Source organism: Eumetopias jubatus, unplaced genomic scaffold (assembly GCF_037043125.1).
Source record: "Eumetopias jubatus isolate StellerSeaLion01/CBP00866 unplaced genomic scaffold, mEumJub1_p1.0 scaffold_4, whole genome shotgun sequence".
NCBI lineage: Eukaryota > Metazoa > Chordata > Mammalia > Carnivora > Otariidae > Eumetopias > Eumetopias jubatus.
In genome coordinates, this window is record NW_028274810.1 from 137,750,790 (window position 1) to 137,774,804 (window position 24,015).

Sequence of the window (24,015 nt, forward strand, 5' to 3'; positions counted from 1 at the left end):
TAAGGTGTGTGTGTGTGTTCTGGCTGGAATGGCTGTTGGCCGCTCTCTGCCCTAAACGAACCTAGAGAGTAACTCTTCACTAGCTCTGCCACAAACTGTGTGTGTCACACACACACACACACACACACACACACCCCACAGTGGGAGAGACAGCAAAACACCACACACAGGCACACCCTCTCACACAGGCACACCCTCTCACAAGGCACACCCTCTCACACCCAGGCACACCCTCTTACACTCAGACACTCTTACACACTCAGACACAAACAGAGACAGCGACTCAGTGACACACTCATGCACATAGACACACACACTCGGGGATGCAGACACACTCACAGAGACGCACACAGACACACAAACACAGACACTCAGTCACACTTACACTCATATATACGGAAAGACACATACACACATGGAAAGACACACCCACAGGGAAGAGAGACATACACACGGAGGCACACTCCCACACACACACCAGCGGGGGCAGGGGGGGAGAGACTGAGAGACTCACACATACACACCGGGGGGAGAGAGAATCACATACATACACACACACAGTGAGAAACATGCAGTAAGTGAGAAACACACACAGACACACACAGATTTGTGCACAGACTCACACAGAGAGACTCACACGGGGAGAGAGAGACACACACACCGGGAGATAAAATCTCTCCCCGTGTGTGTGTGTGTGTCTCTCTCTCTCTCATTACGCGCGTGCGCGCATGCGCACACACACTTGGGCAGAGAGACTCGCGCAGAGAAGCGTAGAGAGACTTGCACAGAGAGCGAGAGAGCGAGACTCGAGCGCAGTGGGACGTGCAGAGGGAGACTCAGCGAGAGACTCGCTCACAGAGACCGAGAGAGACAGACTCACTCACAGAGACTCACAGAATCAGAGACAGAGACTCACAGAGAGATACAGAATCGCTCACAGTCACTCAGACACACAAAGTCACTCAGACACACACACACAGTCGCTCACAGACATACACAGAGACTCAGATTCACGGAGAGAGAGGGAGAGAGACTCGTTCACGACATCCACACAGACTCACAGAACAGAGAGAGAGACTCAGAAGAGAGAGACCCACATAGAGACGGAAAGAGACTCACACAGAGACTCCCAGAGAGAGAGAGACAGACAGACACACAGACTCAGAGACTCACAGACACACAGAGAGACTCCCAGAGACAGAGAGACTCAGACTCGCTCACAGACACACATACACACACATAGCTACAGAGAGAGACTCAGACTCAGAGACTCACTCAGACACACACACACACAGACTCACAGGGAGAGAGAGACTCTCACACACAAACACACTCACACAGAGAGACAGACTCACACAGAGAAAGAGACTCTCAGCGAGAGAGAGACTCAGCGAGAGAGAGACAGAGAGACTCATAGATTCACAGAGAGAGACTCAGAGACTCACAGAGAGATTCACAGAGAGATTCACACAGAGCAAAAGACACACACACACTCAAACACAGACTCACAGAGAGAGACGCAGAGAGAGAGACTCTCTCACAGACACACACAGACTCACAGGGAGAGAGAGACTTGCTCACGGACACACACACAGACTCACAGAGAGACTCACACAAACACACTCACACACAGACTCACAGAGAGAGAGAGACTCAGAGAGAGTCTCAGAGGGCAAGAAAGACTCGGGGACTCAGCGAGAGAGAGACTCAGAGACAGAGACTCACTCAGAGTGTTACAGAGAGAGACTCAGAGAGACTCAAAGAGATTCACAGAGAGACTCACAGAGACTTAGAGACTCAAACACACACACACACACACACACACACACAGACTCAAACACAGAGACTCACAGAGAGAGACTCAGAGAGAGAGAGAGAGAGAGAGAGCGCAAGACTCACAGAGAGCGAGGCCCCCCCGAGAGAGAGACTCACGGAGAGAGACACAGAGAGGGAGAGAGACTCACAGACACAGATTCGCTCACAGAGAGACTCGCTCACAGACACACCCCCCGCTCACAGAGACACAGAGACTCACAGAGACAGACTCACAGACTCAGACACAGACTCACAAACACACAGACACACACACACACACACACTCGCTCACAGAGAGAGACTTGCTCACGGACACACACACACAGACTCACAGAGAGACTCACAAACACAGACTCCCAGACAGAGACACAGAGAGAGAGAGAGACAGACAGACTCATAGACACACACTGAGAGAGACTCACAGACTCAGAGACTCAGACACAGAGAGAGAGAGAGACACACACACACACACAGGCTCACAGACACACACACAGACTCAGAGAGAGTCTCACAGACAGAGACACACACACAGACTCACAGAGGGAGAGTCTCTCTCTCTCTCTCTCTCTCTCTCTCTCTCTCTCTCTCTCTCTCACACACACACACACACACACACACACACAGCCTTACAGACACAGAGAGGCTCAGAGAGAGAGCCTCACACACACACGAGACTCACACACAGACACACACAGGCTCACAGAGAGAGACTCACAGACACACACACACAGACAGACTCACATGCAGAGAGAGACTCACAGAGACTCACACACACAGAATCACAGAGGGAGAGAGAGAGGGGGGCTCACAAACACACAGACCCACTCAGACTCAGAGCCGTGCACGCACACACACAGAGACCCCCCCAGAGACAGAGAGACGGGCACAGAGAGACATGGAGAGAGAGAGACGGGCACAGAGAGACACAGACGGCCACAAACATATGGACAGAGAGGGAGGGAGATGGACACATGGGGGGACAGACAGACATGCACATGGGGGGGGAAGAGATAGGTGGGAGAAGAGGGAGAGATGGAATGAGAGAGGGACAGGGAGACAGGGGTGACAGTGGGACAGGGAGAGGGATAGGGAGGCACAGAGGGTGATAGACAAGGACAGAGATGGACAGGGGCATTGGGACAGGAATAGACGGAGTGAGAGAGCGCGAGGGACAGGGACAGACGGAGCACCTGAGACAGAGTGAGGGATAGGTATAGACAGCGAGGGACAGACAGCAGGACAGGGACAGGGACGACAGAGGGACAGAGAACTTAGATTCACCTTTTGACCAGACATTCTGCCTATTTAAGATAAAAGGTTGGGGCTAAATTGTCCCAAGAACCCTTTCAATGGTAAATTCATATTTCTATTCATTTGGTCCAAACCTTTTCGCCAAGAATTCTGCCACCTCTTAATGACTCTGGAGCATTGGTTAGCTCATTTCCCATCTCTGTGACTCAGTGGCACTCTGGCGGAGTGGGGGCAATGGTGCTCACCTGGCGGATTCTGTTGCGAGAATCGGAGGCCGTTCGGCAAGCCCCACCCCCCGCCCCGCCCCGCCCCCGAGCTGCGCCGGGCGCCGGGGGAGCGTGCGGTGACCGTTAGCCGCTGCTAATTAGATTTTCCACTTGCTTGCTCTGGATGTCTTCTTGCTCAGAGCTGCAACCACAAGTAAGCCTCCAATAAATTGTCCATTCATGGTTTTGAAAGATTCCCTGAGATAGTGTCCTCTAAAAATGCATTCTAATTCCAACGAACTCCTAAGTTACTGCTAAACTACGTAGGAATTAGAGAAAAGTGCGATTTTATTGATCTGGCATTATTTAGCATGGCGCTGAGGAATACATCCTTGGTAGAAGTTTGCTCAAAATCGTAGGTAAGTTTGAATTTCTCAAAAGAAGGAGATTTTCCTTCAAACTAGCTGCTTGTGGGGAAGAACCAAAAATGTGTGTGCTTAGAGAAACCGAAATGTTGCTAAGGAAGGTGCAAAATGTACCTTATCGTAAAGAGTTATATAGAAACATGTTAATCTAGATCTCTTAAGTCCTCATATGCTCAATTTCCTAGCTTTCTATATTATCCAGTTTTACATAGTTTTTATTTCCCTGTGAAAAGGAGTTACATTAGAAATCTTCCACCTGCTGAAAATCTAAAAAGTTCCTTTTTATATTATTGCATTTTTACTTTTTAAAAATTCAACAAACTGCTACTTTAACATGTACACAGCTTAGTTTGGTAGAAGTTACCAAACTTAAATTTACTTAACCCTGCTTGTACAATCCATACGTATTTAATGTATATGGTTTGATGAGTTCGGGGATATGTATACACCTGTGAAACCATCACCTTGGTCAGGGCCACAGACCTGTTCATCACCTCTGCAAATTTTCTCCCACCCTTATTGTTATTTATTTTGTGGTAAGAAAAGTGAGCATAAGATCTATTCTCGTAGCAAATTTTGAGCAAATTAAATTACATCTTAATTTTAATGGAGTGTTGTTAGCTACAGGCACTATGCTAACAGTAGGTTTCCAGAACTTTTGTGCATGTGACTTGAGTTCTTCGGTGAGGATCTAGGAGAAACTGCTGACTTCTGAGGCAGGAGTCCTGGGTTTGAGTTCCTTCTGGATGGGCGTCGCCTCTCGCTGTGACTACCGTCCTTGAATCTTTCTGGGCTTCGTGTCAAAAGAATGAATTTGTCCTTTTTGCCTTTCCTTCTGTCTCTTAAGACAAAACTCCCCGTGTGTCGTCTTCACTTGCTGGGATGATATTCACAACTACTCTGTCCTATCCTTTCCAAATCCTGGCCCTGATCAGCCTGGGCCCTTCTGTCCTACTCTCTGAACATTCACGCATTTTCTCTCTGCACTATTTTTTTTTTTTTTTTTTTTTTTTTTTTTTTTTTTTTTACTGATGAGGCTTTTAGGCAGTTAGGTAGTATTATATGAAATATTTCTTTTTCGATTATTGGGCATCTCTTAGTACCCACATCTTTTTGTATACAGCAAGAAGCAGCCAGTTTAGTAAGACAAATGTCTTTGTGGCCTTTTTCTTTTTCTTGCTGCTGGAGCCCCAAACCCCAAACCTCCACTGTACTAAATTTAGTGTGTTGATTTCTACCCCCTCCCCCCACAAACTGCCTCTGTAACAGCTCTCAACTCGGTGACTGCCAATGACACCCTGTCTAGATTATAGTAATAGGCATCCTCTTTTAATATTTAGGTGAGTTTTCAAAAATATTAGCTACCAGTTTTTATTCTCTCAACATTTCCGTGAGTCTCTTTGCCAAATGTGTTATTGTTGGGATCGGGGTGCAAGGGAGGGGGGAGAGCAGCTCTGCTCATTGCTGAAAACCCTGCAGCGTTCTTCAGCTCTTGCACACATCCTTACATGTGGTTTTGATTTTATGGTGTAAGAGGGTTCCTCGCTTCTTGATTCGTTTGTGGCATATTGCTGTAGCCATCACTGTAATTCATCTCCCGGGAAGGGATCGGAAAGTTCATGTCAGTAAAGGAGAGCCCAGGAAAAAGCAACTGAGAAACAGTTTTCTTTCCCCCAAGTGATTCTTCTGTCCCTGTAGGCTTGTAGGTGTGGGCAACTTTTCTTCCTGATCTCATAAAGTATATTGTGCTGCTCCCCCCCCCTTTTTTTTAAATGCAGAGATTGTGGAGCTAGGAACAGATGATCCAGCCCAGCCAGGCGTCAGGTCCTGGTCACCATTGCCCAGTGGTGATAGCAGTTTTCCTGAGATGGTTTCATCTATTCCTGCTTGCACTTTATTTCTTTGTTCATTCCAAATGGAATTTTATGAATGCCACCTTGCCCCCTTTTGTTACTTTAAAATTTTTTTTCCAATTCTAATTTTGCTGAACTGGAAATAATCAGAAACATAAAAATCCTAAAATAAACAGTCACATACCCATAGCCGAGAATAAAAATGTAACGTTTTACTATATTTCATCAATCTGTATGTTCACGCTCTTGTTACTCATTTTTTAACAGTTAAACTATAGCTACTTAGTATGAGCCTATGAAGGAAGGGACAAATTATTCAAAATTATGAATTTTATTCTATAAGCTCTTTTTAAAATTAAACAGTATTATAATGAACTGTACCTCAAGTTCAAAATCTTGTGAAAGCTAACATTTTAGCACTTGAATGCATGAGTGTAAAAGCAATTTGTTTTCACTTGGAAGGCTTTTCTGGGCTGTGGAAATTATATTTGAAAATGCAGTAGGTAGAAAACAAATATATCCTGGAAACACGTGGTTTGGAGGGTGCTGACAATTTCTCAATGTTGACTGAACATAGTGGAAAAAGTAGGTGGCCTAGTGTTTGTTGTTTGTTTTCCTGAGATTATGGAACTATGGACAAGATAGAACACTTTTTTTAAGTTTTGTAAATCCCAGCTTGGGGTAAAAAGAAAAAAAACGATGGAAAGAGCTGCTTGTGCTTTTTCTAAATGTCAAGGATTTAAAGGTAAAGTTTAAGCTAGTGGTACCTCTGGAAAAGGAGTCCTTTTGGAAAGCCAAGATGCCAGGTAGGTGAAAATGATTTGAAATGTTGGAACTTAGAAAATATATCTTTCCTGCGTCTAATAGATTTTCTAAAATTTGTTTTTTTGTGACTTTGGTATTTCTAACTATCGAGTTCTCATGCAGCCTCGAGGGGATGTAAAGCTGGATATTGAAAGGGGGGCTCCGCTTCTCTTCCCAGCCCTAGAATTTGCTTCCTTGACGTCCCTCAGGACTTTTCTTATAAGCTGACTTTAGGCATATAAAGAGAGGCAGGGTGATGAAGGGATAGCATCTCAGGTCTAAGCTCTATGTCCTTGGCAAGTCGCTCAACCTTTCTTGGCCTCAGTTTTCCTATCTGTTAGGTGGATGTGAATAGTTCCTACCTCCTTAGGGTAATTGTAGGGGTTAGAGTGTGGTACCTCAAGAGTGTTTAACGTCGTACCTAGCACATAATAACAAAAAAGTTCTAGCCGTCATCAATTTTCTGCAGACTTATTTAGCAAATACACATAAGCATATCCCTTAAATGTAGATCGTTTCTCTTTATAATAAGGGAAAATCTTTATGGCATCAATCCCTTGTTCCATGACTTTGGGTGAATATTGTAAATAGAGTGGGCTTCCCCTTAAATTGCATCAACTTTACCAAGTTATTCTCTGAGCGGAAGCACGCTGCCCAGCAGCCTTTCAGGAATTTTCCTGAGGGGTTTTGAGGAGCAAGTATGATGAAGTGTGCAAATTCTTCATCGTTCTCAGAAGATAGCACTTCTGCAGTAACACGTGAGGTCACAAATCGCCCCACATTCCCCTTAATATACTTGGCATGGCCTCTGCCGTAAGCAGGATTAAAGATTGCAATTAAATATTTTTATTAAGATTGAAAGCTTTGAATAGGGTTTTCTGGTACATGGTTAACTTCCACATTTGTTCATAGTATTTTGTATCCTGGATAAGGCCCACAGGTTGTATTAAGTGATACTGAAGGGCAGGAAGGTGATAAAAATATTTCTAAGTGCCAGCCCTGCTCCCACAAGGTGACCATTGGCCAACAAACGGCTTCCTGCTTCCTGTGTCCTGCTAAACATTCGTGTCTCTTGGCGCTGGCTCATGCCCTTTTCCTCTTTTTTTCTCCTTACCTTTTTTGACTTTTTTTCCCCCTCTCTAGACACTTGGAATCAATAGTATCCTTGTAAATGACCAGGATTTTTTTTAAATTAAGACTGCTGATTAGGTAAAAACGTAGTGTTTTGTCTGCACACTCAAATGGTTTATTTCTAGAAAGCCTATAATGCAGTTTGCCCTTGACAGTTATATTGGGAAAGGGAACTCGTAGGATGAATGTTTAAATTCTTGCCCAGGGCGCCTGGGTGGCTCAGTTGGTTAAGCGACTGCCTTCGGCTCAGGTCATGATCCTGGAGTCCCGGGATCGAGTCCCACATCGGACTCCCTGCTCGGCAGGGAGTCTGCTTCTCCCTCTGACCCTCTTCCCTCTCATGCTCTCTATCTCTCATTCTCTCTCTCTCTCTCAAATAAATAAATAAAATCTTAAAAAAAAATAAATTCTTGCCCATTCCATGTATAATTTGGCAGAACTGCACCAATGCACTGGGTCAGACTTGAATCATGGACTTGAAGCCCGAACCATTTCAGAACATGGGTGTGCCTGTGTGGTCAGTAGCGTAGTATTTTGCAAAAATGCTTTTGTCTCAAGGGGCTAATTTTAACCCAAGGGAAAAGTTGACATGGCTGGATAGGATAGAAGATTGTTCCTTCTTTTGACTAATGGTTTAAAAAATGACCCATGACCATTCTCAGTGCCAGTCTGAGTTCTCTTTATTTATCCTCTGTACATCGTATCCTATTCACATCTTAATGGTTTTGTCTCCTACTGAATGGGCCATTTTCTTTCTTTCGAATATTTGAATAGTCTTAAAGAAGTACTTGTTAAGTGTTTCATGATGTATGTGGAGTGAGAAAAATCTGTAATTGTTCTTGATTTGGACATTTCACAAGGCAATCAAACCCCAGATATTATAACCCAAGATAAATGATAACACATTTTATCTTTGCATTTGTGAAATCATTATACTGTTCTGCAAATGTACAAACGTTTTCTTTCGCATAAGGCCCCAGGCCGAAATTATGGCTGCTCATTAACAAATGGCTTCCATACTCCGGGAGATGTGTGCAAGCGAGTCTGCCCCCAGCAGTGGTTGCTGCTGGGTGCGCTGTCTGGAATAGGGGTCATTTAGCATTTAACTCTCCCTGTCTTGGCTGTTTGCCTCTTCAGGATAAGCGGTGTTTCACGTTTTATTGAATATTTACTGATGTGAACCTGAGATACAGGGATTCCCCAATTCAGTGAATAAAGATGGCAAGGTTAAGAGGGAGGTTTAAAATGTAGCTGTGTTTTATATTACACAGTTTAATTCCAACCATTTATATTTGGGTGTGTGTGTGTGTGTGTGTGTGTGTATATATACACACACACACACACACACACACTGGGGTCCTGACTCTATGGCAATCTGAATAGGGTAAGCAGTTAGCAAATTGTTCACATATTTTCCCCTGCAACTCACTTAGGTAGATGTAGGGAAAAAATCTTTTACCATTTAAGATGTATATATCAGTGTAACCTATAGAGACAAGATGGCTATCCTTTTAATGTCTAGAAAAGGTGAATATACTTGAGCTAAGCTTGTGTGGCAGCTACGTGTGGAACAGACATTTCTTCCCCCATACTTCATGACTCTTCCCCTAAGGAATAAGTGTTAATACTTGGGGTTTTTTTTGTTTGTTTTGTTTTGTTTTTCTAAAGATTTTATTTTATTTGAGGCAGAGGGAGAAGCAGGCTTCCCGTGGAGCAGGGAGCCCAATGCAGGGCTCGATCCCAGGACCCTGGGATCATGACCTGAGCTGAAGGCAGACACATAACCGACTGAGCCACCCAGGCGTCCCAGGAATAAGTGTTAATATTTGTAAGTTTCAGTATTTGCAAATATGAATGAAACCTACTTCATAAGCTTGAATGTATGGTTCCATATCCATAATAAAGGAAAAAAAGGAATGAATATTCTGAGAGCATTCGTATTTTGAATTCAGGGGTCTAATACATGGGCTTTGTAATCGAGAGAAACTTCTGTGTTTAATTTGTGTTTAAAAAATTGTGTGTGTGTGTGAGAAGGGGGGAATGGAGCCTTTCTTTTCTCTCAAGTTGCTATTGATAACGATTCAAATGGGGTTTTATCCATGTAACATCCCTTAAATTCTTGGTCCTGACAACAATGTTTCGTTCAAGTGGCTCTTTCATTTCCTTTTCTCTGGCGCTGGCTCGTCGTGCAGAGACCCCCTCTCCTCACCCCTGCACGGACAGCCCTGATCACGCCCCAGCTTTCACATTCCTCCGCTTTGTGACTGGCTGTCACAATGACTTCAGCCAAGTTGTCATGGTTATCTCTTTAATTTTCTTCCATATTAAATGTGGGTTGAGAGAATGTTGGCATGCTGCAGGGCGAGAGGTGCTAAGACTGTTTGGTTTTTTACCAAGATACTAGTCCCCCCATGCCCACCCCAAAGTATATTAGTAAGAATTCTCACCAAACTAAAATTACCATTTCCCTGTAGTCCTTTAGCAAAAAGAGCAATGTAATATTTTAGAAAGAGCTTTAGAAACCCATTTGTTTTGTTCCTTATTAGGAACAAAATATTACGACTTGTTTGCCAGCATTGGAGAAACAAGGCAATGAAACAAGATCCTTAGGTTGTCAGAGCAAGAAAAACCACAGTGGAGGTTTAAACCACTCTCTACCAACCAGCCCAGCCCCTGCCTCTCGGAGGCTTTGACAGGATTTTAGAGTGACAGAACATTACCATTACATGTAAATAGAGCAAGCATTTTAATCAAAACAAACCTCCCACGACAAATCGACAAATCGACTACACTGATTCTTAAGGTTTGGAGGTCCCGTTGATCAAGGTGTTTGCTGTTGTACAGTCGTTCCTGTCTTCCTCTCCCTCCCGCACTGGCATCCCCCGCCGCCTCCACTTTCCAAAGCCTCTGTCTGAGCCGCCTCCGTGCCTCCTCCCTCCTAGTCATGCTAGCTACAGTTTATTTTTGTTGTAGTTTGTATATACTTAGTATGTCCCAGCCCCGTGCTTGACGGGTATTCAGTATTTCACTTGCTCCTTGCAGCCGCCACTTGCTATGGATTTGGAAGCTCGCAGGCGGCAGTTTAAGGGCGCGAAGGGGTGAGGCCAGAAGTTCTCAGAGCTAGCATGTGATGGGACCAGGATCTAGAGCTGGGCCTGACTCCGAGCAAAGCCCTTGATCCCCCAACTGCCTGGTTTTGTTCTGCTTCCCAGGCTGCCGGTCCTTCCCTCATCTGTTACCCATCACTGTTGCCCGGGACGCAGAGCTTATCCTGCGCTGACTAATCCTCTTTATTTTATTTTTTATTTTTTTAAGATTTTATTTATTTGACAGACACAGCGAGAAGGGAACACAAGCAGGGGGAGTGGGAGAGGGAGAAGCAGGCCTCCGATGGAACAGGGAGCCCGATGTGGGGCTCATCCCAGGACCCCAGGACCATGACCCAAGCAGAATGCAGATGTTTAACGACTGAGCCACCCAGGCGCCCCATGACTAATTCTCTTTAAGAACACCGCTCCTTACCTCCACAGGTTTCCCTCTTTGTCACTTCCATTCCCTAGGTGTCAGAAGAAAGCAATGTTAATGGCAAAGTCGCTCCTATTTCTGTACAATGACTTTTTCCATCTGCTTGCCATTCATTAATCCCACATTTAAGGAGCACCGGCACTGAGCTGTCATGAAATCTGGGTTGCAGGCCATAATGCCTCTTTTCTGGAGTCTTCTCGTGAAGTCCCCCTCCCTTCATTTCTCCGGATTTCCTTAGAAGAGGAAAGATTGCTTCTCCTTTCTCTTTGCTCTGTCTTAGCCATTATTTTCATCACCATTATTGGCCCATCTCCTCCTTTGTGGTCTACAGTCACTTTTGCCTTCCGCGTGTTGGTACCATGCATGGACCTTCAGGGCATTTCTTTACCATCCTCCACGAGCTGCTTCTCTAATGGGCCACAGGGTTCCTCTCAACTCAGCACCCATAGGTAACATATTGGTGACCCTTGAGAACTTGTCTTTGGTCACCTTTTCTCTTCAGTTATTGAAATGACTCTAAAGACCCTTCTCATTCTCAGTTCTCAAATTTGTATCTTCTTGAATACAATTATATGGCTCAGCCCTTCTTTACTATCCCTTAACTGACCTCCTTCTTTGACCTTTTCGTAACCACAGGTCCCGCCTTTTTTTTTTTTTTTCTTCTTGTAAGCATATTGGTAGACCTTATCTTAGTCCGTTTGGGCTGCTATAACAGAATATCATAGGGTGGCTTATAGGCAATAGAAACTTATTTCTCAGTTGTGGAGGCTGGAAATCTGATCAGGGTGCCAGCATGCTCCTTTTCAGTGAGCATCTTCTTCCATGTTGCAGGCAGCCATTTCCACCATTTCCTTGTTGTATCTTCACATGGTAGAGAGCAGGCTAGCCAGGTCACTGGTCCCTTCTTAGAAGGGCACCAATCCTACTCACAAGGGTTTCATTCTTGTGACTTAATTACCTCCCAAAGGCCCTACCTCTGAATACTGTCACATTGGGATTAGAGTATCAATATGAATTTTGGAGGGGGGTGACACATTTGCTCCATAAAAATCTTCCACGCTGTGGTTTTTATCTTTTTTTTTAAATGTAAATTCAATTAATTAATGTATAATGTATTAGTTTCGGATGTAGAGGTCAGTGATTCATCAGTTCTATATTATAACGCCCAGGGCTCATTACATCATGTGCTTTCTTAATGCCCATCACCCAATTACCCCATCCCCCCCACGCCCTCCCCTCCGGCAACCCTCAGTTTGTTTCCTATGATTAAGAGTCTCATGGTTTGTCTCCCTCTCTGATTTTTGTCTTGTTTTATTTTTTTTCTTCTTTCCTTATGATCCTCTGTTTTGTTTCTTCGATTCCACATATGGGTGAGATCATATGATAATTGTCTTTCTCTGACTTATTTCACTTACCATAATTCCCTCTAGTTCTATCCACGTCATTGCAAATGGCAAGATTTCATTTTTTTGATGGCTGAGTAATATTCCATTGTGTGTGTGTGTGTGTGTGTGTGTATGTATGTATACACACCCACACCCACACACCCCCCCACATATTTATCCATTCATCTGTCAATGGACATCTGGACTCTTTCCATAATTTGGCTGTTGTGGACAAGGCTGCTATGAACATTGGTGTGCAGGTGTGTAGGTCTTTATTATTGCTTTCCCCTTCGACCTTTTATGATGCAAATTTCAAACTGCTAAGGGGTATTTGGTGTACTGTTGCCCACAAGTGGGATTTACTACGTCTTGGAGATCCTTTTCATCATTGGTTTTGGACTCGATCGCATCCTCCTCCCACACCTTCCAAATGGTTCTCTGCAGTCTTGGTCTTTATTCCATACTCTCTTGGCCCTCAGATAACAACCTTGCCGCTTACTTCACCGAGAGGAACACAGCTGTCCACTTAGTGCTCACTAATCTTTTCTCATTTTCACCATACGTGTGCTTTCCTGTTGCCATGTCCTACTCAACTTAAAAACTTCTTGGTTTTAGTCACCCATTCTTTTATTTTTTTTTTTCAAACATAATGTATTTGTTCAGGGGTACAGGTCTATGATTCATCAGTCTTACACAATTCACAGCACCCACCATAGCACATACCCTTCCCCCATGTCCATCACCCAGCCACCCCATCCCTCCCACCCCCCACCACTCCAGCAACCCTCAGTTTGTTTCCTGAGATTAAGAGTCTCTTATGGTTTGTCTCCCTTTCTGGTTTCGTCTTGTTTCATTTTTCCCTCCCTTCCCCTATGATCCTCTGTCTTGTTTCTCAAATTCCTTATATCAGATCATATGATACTTGTCTTTCTCTGATGGCAATTTCGCTTAGCCTAATACCCTCTAGTTCCATCCACATCGTAATACCCTTGCTTAGCATAATACCCTCTAGTTCCATCCACGTGACTTATTTCGTTTAGCATAATACCCTCTAGTTCTATCCACGTCGTTGCAAATGGCAAGATTTCATTTTTTGATGGCTGCATAATACATTGTGTATGTGTATATATATATCACATATATATTATATTTATGTGATATATATATCAGATCTCCTTTATACATTTGTTGATGGACATCTAGGCTCTTTCCATAGTTTGGCTATTATGGACATTGCTGCTATAAACGTTGGGGTGCACGTGCCCCTTTGGATCACTACATTTGTATCTTTGGGGTAAATACCCAGTAGTGCAATTGCTGGGTCATAGGGTAGCTCTATTTTCAACTTTTTGAGGAACCTCCATACTGTTTTCCACGGTGGCTGCACCAGCTTGCATTCCCACCAACGGTGTAGGAGGGTTCGCCTTTCTCTGCATCCCTGCCAACATCTGTCGTTTCCTGACTTGTTAATTTTGGCCATTCTGACTGGTGTGAGATGGTATCTCATTGAGGTTTTGATTTGGATTTCCCTGACACCGAGTGATGTTGAGCACTTTTTCATGTGTCTGTTTAGTCACCTATTCTTTTAAATTAATTTTCTCCTAGTTCACGTGAAATGAAGCCTGTTGTTCCTACTTGTACTTTTGGTCTCCTCTCCTAGGCTTTTTGCTCGGATGTGATCTGTTTCATTTTTATCTTCTGCCTCTTATTCCCTGGCACTGCCCCCTCTGACTTTGAAAAGTTTTTAGGTATCTTCAGTATTACATAGAAGATAAAAACATCCTTTGACTTTGCAACCCTTAAAATAAAATTTTTGCTCTTGCCATTCCTTTCATTGTCCAATTTTTTGGGGAAAATTATGTCCCCATAGAATTCTTTTTTGCCGTGCCTTCATTCTTTAATGTCTTCTAAAATGTTGCAAAGAAACCTGATTTCAGTTTGTACTTTGGGGCGTTCCAAAATTGTTTGATAACTTTAACATCTCTCCGACAAGTCCTGTATTTTCATTTGTATGCTGGAGAGCTCTCCACTTTCTTGGCCAACTTGTCCTAAAAGTGAATACTCTCTAGGATCTCCCCCAGCCAGAGCTAAACAAGTGGGACCCACAACACCACACTGTCATCTTGCTCAATGTTGATTTTAGTGATACCTCAATTCTCTTCCCCAGGTTGGAAATTCTGACTACATCTTAAAATACTCTGTCTCTTTCAGATCCCTACACTCTGTATTATCAACACTTGTTAGTTTTTGGTTCATAATCAAATCCACACTTTGTTGAATTTCTCCTTGCCAGTGCTCTGGCCCAGATCAATATTTTAGTCATGATAATTGCAAAAGTCTCTTAAGTGATTTTTCTCTGTTTATTGCCCTCCTCTTTCCATTAGTTTTACACTTCAAGCCAGATTAGTCTTCCTATTGTTACTCTTTGGTCCTGTCATTCTGTTGCTCAGATTTTAGGAACTTGATGCCTGGAGACTAATTTTCTTAGTGTGATATTTCATGCACTGTTTGATCTGGACTCAACCTGCCTCTACAGCCGTCTGAGACCATCAAGTGTTTACTCTTTTCTCCAACTGAACAGCATTTATGGTTCCAAAGCATTTGCTTATGTAAGGTTTTGTTTTGTTTCCTCCCTTCTAAAATGCCTTTTCTACTTATCTTCCTTCCATTTGAAATCTAGCCCACAGGATGCAAATCAGATGCCTTCAGTGATCACACAAGTTGAAAAGTTAATGGATTAAAGCAGGAAATTTTAATATGTATATTTTCTAACACTTACCCTGCCTCTTAGTGTAGGTGTTTTACTGCCTGTTCATACAGCCCTTCTAACTGGATCCTTTTTAAGGACTACAATCATGACTTCTATTTTTCTATTCTTCAGAGCCTTCCAGCAACAGACACTCAGTATTCTTGATTAATCCCTTATTTCTACTATTTCATATCTGACCAACAGTGAGAAAAGGTAGATGTGCTTGGCAGCTCAGTAGGGCCCTGGGACACTCTTGGGGCTGAGGGGAGGGGCCGGGCCAGCCCAGTGGAGGCTGGATGGATGAGTTCAGTGCCTCTACATTGTCCAGTTCTTCTCCTTTTGAAGGGAACCCTTTGATAAACCATCTTTCAAACATTTTTTCCCCCTCTTAAGCCCAAGAAAAACACCTATGAAGCATTCTTTTGTCCTAAGCACTAAAGTCAGACTGCCTGGGTTTGAATCCGGGCTTTGTCACTTAGGAGCTGAATGATGTTGGATAAGGTAGTTACCTCTCTGTGCTTCACTTTTACCCTTGGTATAATTGGAATAACGGTACCTCATAATGTTTTCATAAATATTAAATGAGTGAACACATGAAAAGCATATGAAACAGTATGGCATATAGTACATTCTCAAATGCAAACAATTATTACTATTAAGCAGTGAGGAATTGCTACAAGAGGAGATACTAGAACTTACAGTTTTTACTTTACTTGCCAGATTGTTAAAGTGCTATGATTTTAATACATGAAGATCTAGAAACTGTTAAAAAAAAATTTAGAAACTCTTAAAGTAGGAGACCTAGTGAAAGAGAATAAAGGGAAAGGTCCCAGAAAGTTACAGAATCTAGTCTCCTGTTTCTTTTGTTGTTGTGTACACCAGTGGGCTCATCAGCTGAATGAAGCCCCTCAAGAAGAGAGATGATTATCTGATACCCAAGTAGACACAGAGCAAAGAATTTTATCAAGTACTAGATACTGGTAATTGAAAAGTGAACACATGGTCTTGTCTGGGGGACACGAAAATTGGTAGAATAAACTGGTGAATCCAGCCAAACATAAAGAGCCCTGTTACAACAGGTCCAGAGGCTGTGCCCCGGGCTCTACTGCCATGTGCAGAGGAGAAGGTCCTAGGAGCCACATCTTGAAATATAGTCAGACTTTTACAGAGAGGACAGAACATCTCTCTTGCTATAGATTTTAGCACATTTTCATACTAGGAGGTGAATTTGTCTTGTATGCGGTACTATCTGTGAGGACAGCACAGCTCCAGTGGTGGTTTACTTGGTATGAAGAGAAGGCTAATTGTACCAAGCTGTGTTGTGTTTGTTTTTTTTTTAATAAAAATTTTGGATTTTAATACGAATTAAAGATGCTTTTTAATGCTCGGAGGACGGTATGCACAGATTCACAGGATGCCTTTGTCTCTGTCTTCCTAATATATTTAACAGTATCAAGAAAAATTTACGCTAGCGAGCACATGGATAGACTTTGTGGTTCTGAAATCTGAAAATGGTGAGACTTACCTGGGGAGCATTTAATGACCTGGGGGCCTGGGCTCCAATCCAGAGAAACTGAAACCAACAGTCTGAGGGGGGAGCTCAGGTTCTGGGTCTAGGAATCTTAAGTGTGGCAGAACTGCAGGAGAAAACCAGGGCTCACTGGAAGCTTGGGCTGTTGATGGGGAAACGACTAATTGTTTGTGGTCTAATTTATACTCAAAAGTGAGATGAAACAGCAAGAAAACACAAAGTGAGTTGAAACTCACTAGGAAGTGTCACCAAATCTTTGACTTGTACTCGTCTGGTCCCTTACTTTTCGAAGAAGCAGCTACAAGCCACAGTATATTTGAAGATAACCATATAATTCAGAAAAGCTCTCCAGATTTCTAAAGTTCCCTTCCACTGCTAGATATGCATTTGGTCTTTGTCTCCATTGTTTGTTTGGAGAAGGATCCAATCTTCTTGTCCCCAGCTTCTTCCTCCGCGCCCCCGCCCCCCAGTGAGAAATGGGGAAGATGTGGGTGGAAGACGTGGTTGCCTGGAGGGAATTTTCAATAGGTTTCAATATTTAATGTAAAATGGTATGTGTTATGGTGGGGGGTGGAGGAAGCAAAACAACCTTCATGGGGAAAAGTTGGTAATTTCAGTCAAAACCTGAAGAAAAGAAAACTTAGCTTCTGTCTAGGAGTCTGCTTGGTCATGTTGAGGTTATCTCAAGATAACGTACATGTTTTCTAGATCTTATATTTAGGATGCTTTCTGGACTGATTTTCACATAGCTTTGGTCATAGTCTGGTCACAGCAAATCTTTCTCTACTTTAATGCTACTCTGGCCCCAGTAACTTCTCAGCTAGGCTGCTGCAATCATTATTTGAGCTCTACATAAAGGAGAACAAGTAGACTTTAAGAACTTTTTTGGGGTGCCTGGGTGGTTCAGTTGGTTAAGCATCTGCCTTCAGCTTTGGTCATGATCCCAGGGTCCTGGGATCGAGCCTCAGTTTGGGCCCTCTGCTCAGTGGGAGCCTGCTTCTCCCTCTGCCACTCCCCCTGATTGTGCTCCCTGTCAAATAAGTAAAATATTGAAAAAAAAAAAACTTTTATGAAGAATTTCAAGTAGAAGATATCTCTACATATCCATCACTCGGACTCAACCTCTAATATGCTCCCTTTGTCCTTCATCTTTTGTTCCTGCTGAAGTATTAATTTTTTTAGAGAGCATGCATGAGTGGGAGGGAGGGAGAGAATCTTATGCAGGTTCCATACCCAGTATGGAGCTCCCTGCGGGGCTCGATCTCATGACCCTGAGATCGTGACCAAAGCCGAAATTAAGCTCTGGGCACTTAACCAACTGAGCCGTCCAGGTGCCCCCCTGCTGAAGTATTTTAAAGCAAATCACAGATGTCCTATTTTTACCATAAGGTACTTCATGATCTATAAAATATGGTTCTTTTAGAATCACAATGCCATCAGCACACTGAACAAAATTAACAGTCATTCTTCAGCATCCACTAATATCTGTCATAACCAAATTTCTCAGATTTTTTTCTAAAAATGGCTTTTAATACTTTATTTGAATTGGGATCCTACTTTGGGAAAAGGGCATTTTTAAGGGTGGTACTAAAGATACATTGAAGGAACACTATTCCATATGTGATTAGAACAAGTGGGGGAAAAACACAGAACCTCATGGATTTCTTAAGTATTTTGTGGAAGGAACTAATACTTTATCTCCATTTTCTGTCCTTAAGGAGCACTATGATCTATCCCCTGAGAATGAACAATCTGATGCATGTTTTAAACCACATAAACTGCAGTTTCTGGTTTAATGAGAGATTACTTTTCCCATCGCGTTCCACATCCGCGCAGAGAGTGATTTCATGTGCCAAAGTTAGTCCTACAATTACCATTTTGATTGCTCTTAGAAAAATGTACACAAAGAATACAGTGACTCAGCGCAGGGTGTTGCCAGTGGGTTGTAGTTTTTAGCTTTCTAATTATGATGGAATTGCATAAATAATGTACAACTTGGTGTTGCATTTTTCTGCTCCCCATGCCTTTCCACGCCCTACCTACTGGCATCAAGTACACACACCCGCCTTTTCTTCATCTGTTGTTTTTTTTTTCCCATTTTAAAAATGGCAGCTTTTTGTTATCTTTTTTTTTTTTTTTTTAAAGATTAACAAGGGTCTGGAAAGCCCAGAATACAAGTGAATTGCAAAACTCCATACAAGGCCTTGTTCTTTTTTTTTTTTTTTTAAGATTTTATTTATTTGACACAGAGAGCTAGTGAGAGCAGGAACATAAGCAGGGGGAGCAGGAGAGGAAGAAACAGGCTTCCCACTAAGCAGGGAGCCTGATGCGGGGCTCGATTCCAGGACCCCGGGATCATGACCTGAAAGAAAGGCAGACGCTTAACGACTGAGCCACCCAGGTGCCCCAAGGCCTTGTTCTTAATAAGTAAGCTTTCTGTTCCTTTGTGACTGTAAAGATTCATAAGGCTGTATTTAAAGAAAATAATGCCAGAGAGTCCAAAGAGGTCTAATTTTGAACATAAATTGATGTTCATGTGGCACCTCAGTCTGAGGTAATGGAATGCTTTTATTGCAAACACATGAATGAATACTCAGTTGAATAAGACCTGGCCCCTGTTGCCGAGCCATGCCACCATCTTGGGAGATGGAAGTGTGGCATGGGGAAGATGAGTGGTTTGGAGGGGAGGAAGCTGGAATCAGGGAAGCCGCCTAGAATTTTCACAGTAATCTTGGCACAAGGTAATTAGCGCACTAGGGTCCTCCTATTGGGGTATTGTGTGACAAGAGATGCTTGAAGGGTTTGCAAGTATTCTCTCAACTTGGTGACTTACTGGATCTGGGGAATGAAAGAGCAGTGACCAAGAATTTGTGCTGCAATATACAATAAAAGATACTGTGTTTTTGAAAAGAAACAGGAAAATTGATAGGGGGAAGTAGTTGCATTTGTTTGTTTCTTGTTTTGTTTTGTTTTTAATTTTAGTATCTTCACTTTGAAATCCTAGGCAGCCAAGGGAAAAGGCTCACTAAATATCTAGGATATGTGGCCAGGATACAGGACGGAAATGGGAACTACTGATTTGGAAGATAGTCATTTATTCATCTATATAAAATACAACAACCCTCATACAGAAGAAATTGTATTAAGGTGTCAGTGATTAAATTTAAGAGTGTCTGCCCTTGAGGAGTTAGTTCATGATTTAGTGGGAATGAAGATGAATAAGTAGATACTCAGTTCACATATGGTCTATCCCTCATGTATGTTATTACATGTTTATGATTAGGCCTAAATTTGGTAGGACCAATAGATTTTTTTTTTTACTCTTTCGCCTTTCCTTTCCTTTTTTTTTTTTTTAAAGGATCTTAATTTTGGAATTAGGACAGGGTATACAAGGTGTTTTACTTGAAGTTTCTGAGTTAAGGAGGCAGGATTGGGGTGAGAACATGTATTTACCTTGTATGCATGTGGTCTCACCCCTGGGAGAGCGCTACATCTTGTACAAGCTGTGTGTTGGTGTATGGGGTGACCACCTCCCCTCTGTTCCCTCTCCCTCACTGGTCTCTGTCAATCTAAGCCACCAATATAGCTGCTAAACCACTCTTGTTATGAGCAAAGTGTGGGGCACCAATCCTATTTTATTCTGTCACTTTTCTTTTCTACTTGTGCCAGGGATGAGGGAAGTTAGTCACTGTCTTCAAAAGACTGCACGTAATCTTGGCAGCTTGATGGATCTCCTGACCCAAGGTCACTTTGTATTCCTTTACCATTTACAGGGAGAGAAGAAGAGGGGGGAGGGAGATAGCAAAGACAGCACAAAGTCTACTTATTACCCCAAGCTTCAATTTTTAGCATTCCCACTGTCAGTAAATATTATTTTTTCATTTGTGGCTGATTTTGAATTTTGAATGTAGAAAGTTTCATTCTCTGATTTTTATGTCATTTCTTATTCTCACCCAGGTGACACTTAATACTTGTATTCCTCTTGTCCTGAAAGGGCTTTCGCAGAACCAGACAAGGTTTGGCCTCTTCTTTTAAAATGGATTGACCATCTACTCTGTAGTTTTCAAAGTGTTTTTAATAATAAGTAATAAACATAATTTTTTTAGCTGGTAGCATGATAAGGCCATTTAGTTACACACCACAAGAAAGGAAAGCTTATAATGGACTCCTTCTGTTTATTCTTATAACTTCCTGAGTCAAGTTTTCTGTACCATATAATGATGATCCATTAGTGATGCAAGATCTTTGCGATATTTTAAGTACCCTCTTTATAGCCATGATTTGAAGAAAGATTAAGCTGGTGGTAGATTCAAGCCCATAATACCATGACTTATAAATAGACTGGTTCAGGTTATGCCTGTTCCAGTTTGAAAATATATCTTGGATGCATATCCTGTGAGATAATTTAACAATGAAACTGAACTCAGTCCATAGGAGAGACTAATTTTCCTCTGGTAGCGTAAAAAAGCCATCTTGATCCTTAGAGAATATTGCTATGTTCGTAGCAAAATGCTTGGCAATTCTTCAGGGATGCCATACAATGATTTCAGTGAATGTTAGAGACACTTGATGAAACGTATCCCATTATTATATCTTCAGAAGAAGGAAAACTGAATAACTGACAAAAATGTAAAAAAACCATTTCCTAACAAGAGATGTCTTTCCTTGTTACATTCTTAAAAACAGAACTGGTCTTTCTCAGAGTTCTTTCTGACTTGCCTCCACTGGCTGGTTTTAGAGCATCTCCTCTGGTTTTCCATAGGAGCTTGTACATATAGCACTTACCAAAATGTATTGGTTTTAATTTCATATGTATCTTACATAAGCGGAACACATTTAAACCAGCAGAGGAATGATAAAAGGACTGTGCATTCCACTCCCCATCAATTCCTCCAGTTATTTTTGGGCATCACATGCAGTTACCATATGGCATCCATCATGGCTCTCCTCCCTTACTTAGCCACTAGTCAATGTCTGTGGCTCATGAAGTCATTTGGGGATGCCTCATCATGGCCACTGCTCTTAGCAGTGCAAGCTCCAGGCAAGACCAAAATCTCTCACTTCTGAAACTTCTCAAGTTGCCGACCTGCTGGGTACCAGAGACAGGCTGGTTTCCATGCAGAGGTAAAGGCACCCTTCCAAGCTCTGCTCTACTTTGGTCGTATGAGTAAATTCTGCTTGGGTGTCTCCACCATTTCCTCGACCAGCTCACCCAGCTCTGATACCTCATCTTTTGAACTTTGGGAATTGAAATCCAGTTCAAGGGGCTGGGCAACATTACAAGCTTCCTTGTTTCATCTTTTTATCTGTCCTAGAATCCTCCCTTGCAAAAAAAAAAAAAAAAAAAATCTTCCTCCATCCCGTCTACCAAGCAAAACAGACTTGGAGCTGAGTAAAGGGGAGAAGGGTCATTTCTGTTAAGTGTATGAACTTCAGCTGGAAGAATTCAGATAACCCTGTTAAATGCATGTTTGTGTTCCTCACTGATCTCTGAACTCTACAAGGACAGGGACTGTCTTTATTTTGGATCCCTGGCACTTAACATAATATTAAAGGAGTCAGTTAAGTGCATGAAGAGTTATTGCGGTGTTTTGGTCAGACTTAGTTTTCACAAGTCCTTTGAGTCTGGAATAGCTCCCATAACTACCCTTTGCTTCTTATCCACTGAAGAATATTAAGTATGTAAATATACTTACCTTGTTGCTCATGTTCTATTTCAAATTTCCTTTTAGTGGAAAAAAAGTTTAGTGTATCCTTTATTTCTTTCAAGTCATTATGCTAGGGAAGACTGATAAACGTCTCATAGGTGTTTTGCAGTGTAAGAGTTTTGGGGTTGGTAATGCTTCCTGAGCCTCTAAATTTATAGCAAATTAAAAAAAATTTTTTGTGGGATTTTTTCCCCTCCAGGTATGGAATATTTGAGTATAGGGTATTTTAGCTGTTAATTTTGTATGTCCACAGAAATTTTATTTTTAAAATATTACTTTAAATATTACTGTGGATTTAAATTGATAATAGCCAGAAATATGCTAGGCACTAGCAATAGATAGCATCTGATCTGTAATCCTCACAAGAATCCTTAGAGAAGCTGGCAAATTTTGTCCATAAAGGGCCAGAGAGTAAGTATTTTAGGCTTTGTGGATCACGAGTCTCTGTAGCAACTCCTCATTTGGGGAAAAAAAAATAAGGCCCAGGTGTTAGGAGACTTACCCAAGATGACCTTGCTTGTAAGCACTGGCTGTAGGATTTGAATGGACTCCACTCTGTCATGATTGAGAAAAAAATCAATAGTAAAATATTTGTATCTACTCACTGGGTTAGGAGGCACTGCATAGTGTCTACGGAGACAATACAGGTCGGTTATAGGACCCTACAGTGTAGATGGGGGTGGTAGTCAATAAATAGCATTCCTCTTATCTACCCAAGTTGTATGGTGACAAAAGGTCAGGATTTTTAGATGACAAATCATTTTTGTTACTGGTAAAGCCGGTATTAGAAAACATGGTTTTGATCTAGTGTAAAAATGAGCTTCCTAATCTCATTCCTTGGATTCAGACATGCCGTAGCCAGACAGGCACAGACAGTGTGTGTGAACACAGGACTCTTGCTTCTGGAACACTTTAGGAGTGCAGGTAAATTCCAGAGAGGAAAAGATGGAGGAGGTTCTGCTGGTCTGCAATGAAGAGTTCCTTGTCCCCAAATCCTCATGGAGAACTCCCTTTCCCTTTCTTGCAGAAGAATTAGAGGGAGGGAAGGTGCATAGTATCATGTGAATAGATATCCCGCTGTGAAGAAGGAAACATCAGGAGTGTGGAGTATCTGACCTCTTTCTGCCCAACAGAGAACAGTTGGCATAAAATGAGAGAACAGTTGAGTTGCTTTGGAATTTAGTGAAGAGAAATTACTTCCAGAATTGGAGAAAAGGAAATGTTTGAGAAGGTGGGATTTGGAGAAGTCCTTGAATAAGTTTTACTTGGATATACGGACATAAAGGGGGCAGGATGAGCCCAAGAATAGGAGCATCAGAAGCAGGTACATTGGGGAGGTCAAGAGGTCAATTGCTAGGTTACAGAGCTAGGGTTACCAAATGTCCCAACATGCCTGAGATCATCTTAGTTTCAGCACTGAAAATCTTGCATCCTGTGAAATCCATCAGTCCTAGGCAAACTGGATGGTTGGTTTCTTGAGTATCAGGTTAGAAACTTGAAACTTTACTTTGCTGGATGGTCGAATATATAGAATGGGTCCATCTATGGCAAGTCACTGGACTTCTGGTATATATAATTACATGAGTCACTAGGCTGGAACTAGAGGGTAAGAGGCTGTTGGAGGTATTGGGG

At 42.4% G+C, this 24,015-nt stretch overlaps 1 protein-coding gene across 1 annotated transcript in view; it reads left to right on the forward strand.

The window, feature by feature from the left end:
- Positions 1-3,466: 3,466 nt before the first annotated feature.
- The window catches only part of RSPO2 (R-spondin 2), a 127,795-nt gene continuing 107,246 nt past the window's right edge, over positions 3,467-24,015 (forward strand). Inside the window, exon 1 of the mRNA XM_028111148.2 lies at positions 3,467-3,691. The gene's annotated coding sequence lies outside the window, so the exon portion shown is untranslated. The remainder of the gene's footprint in view (positions 3,692-24,015) is intronic.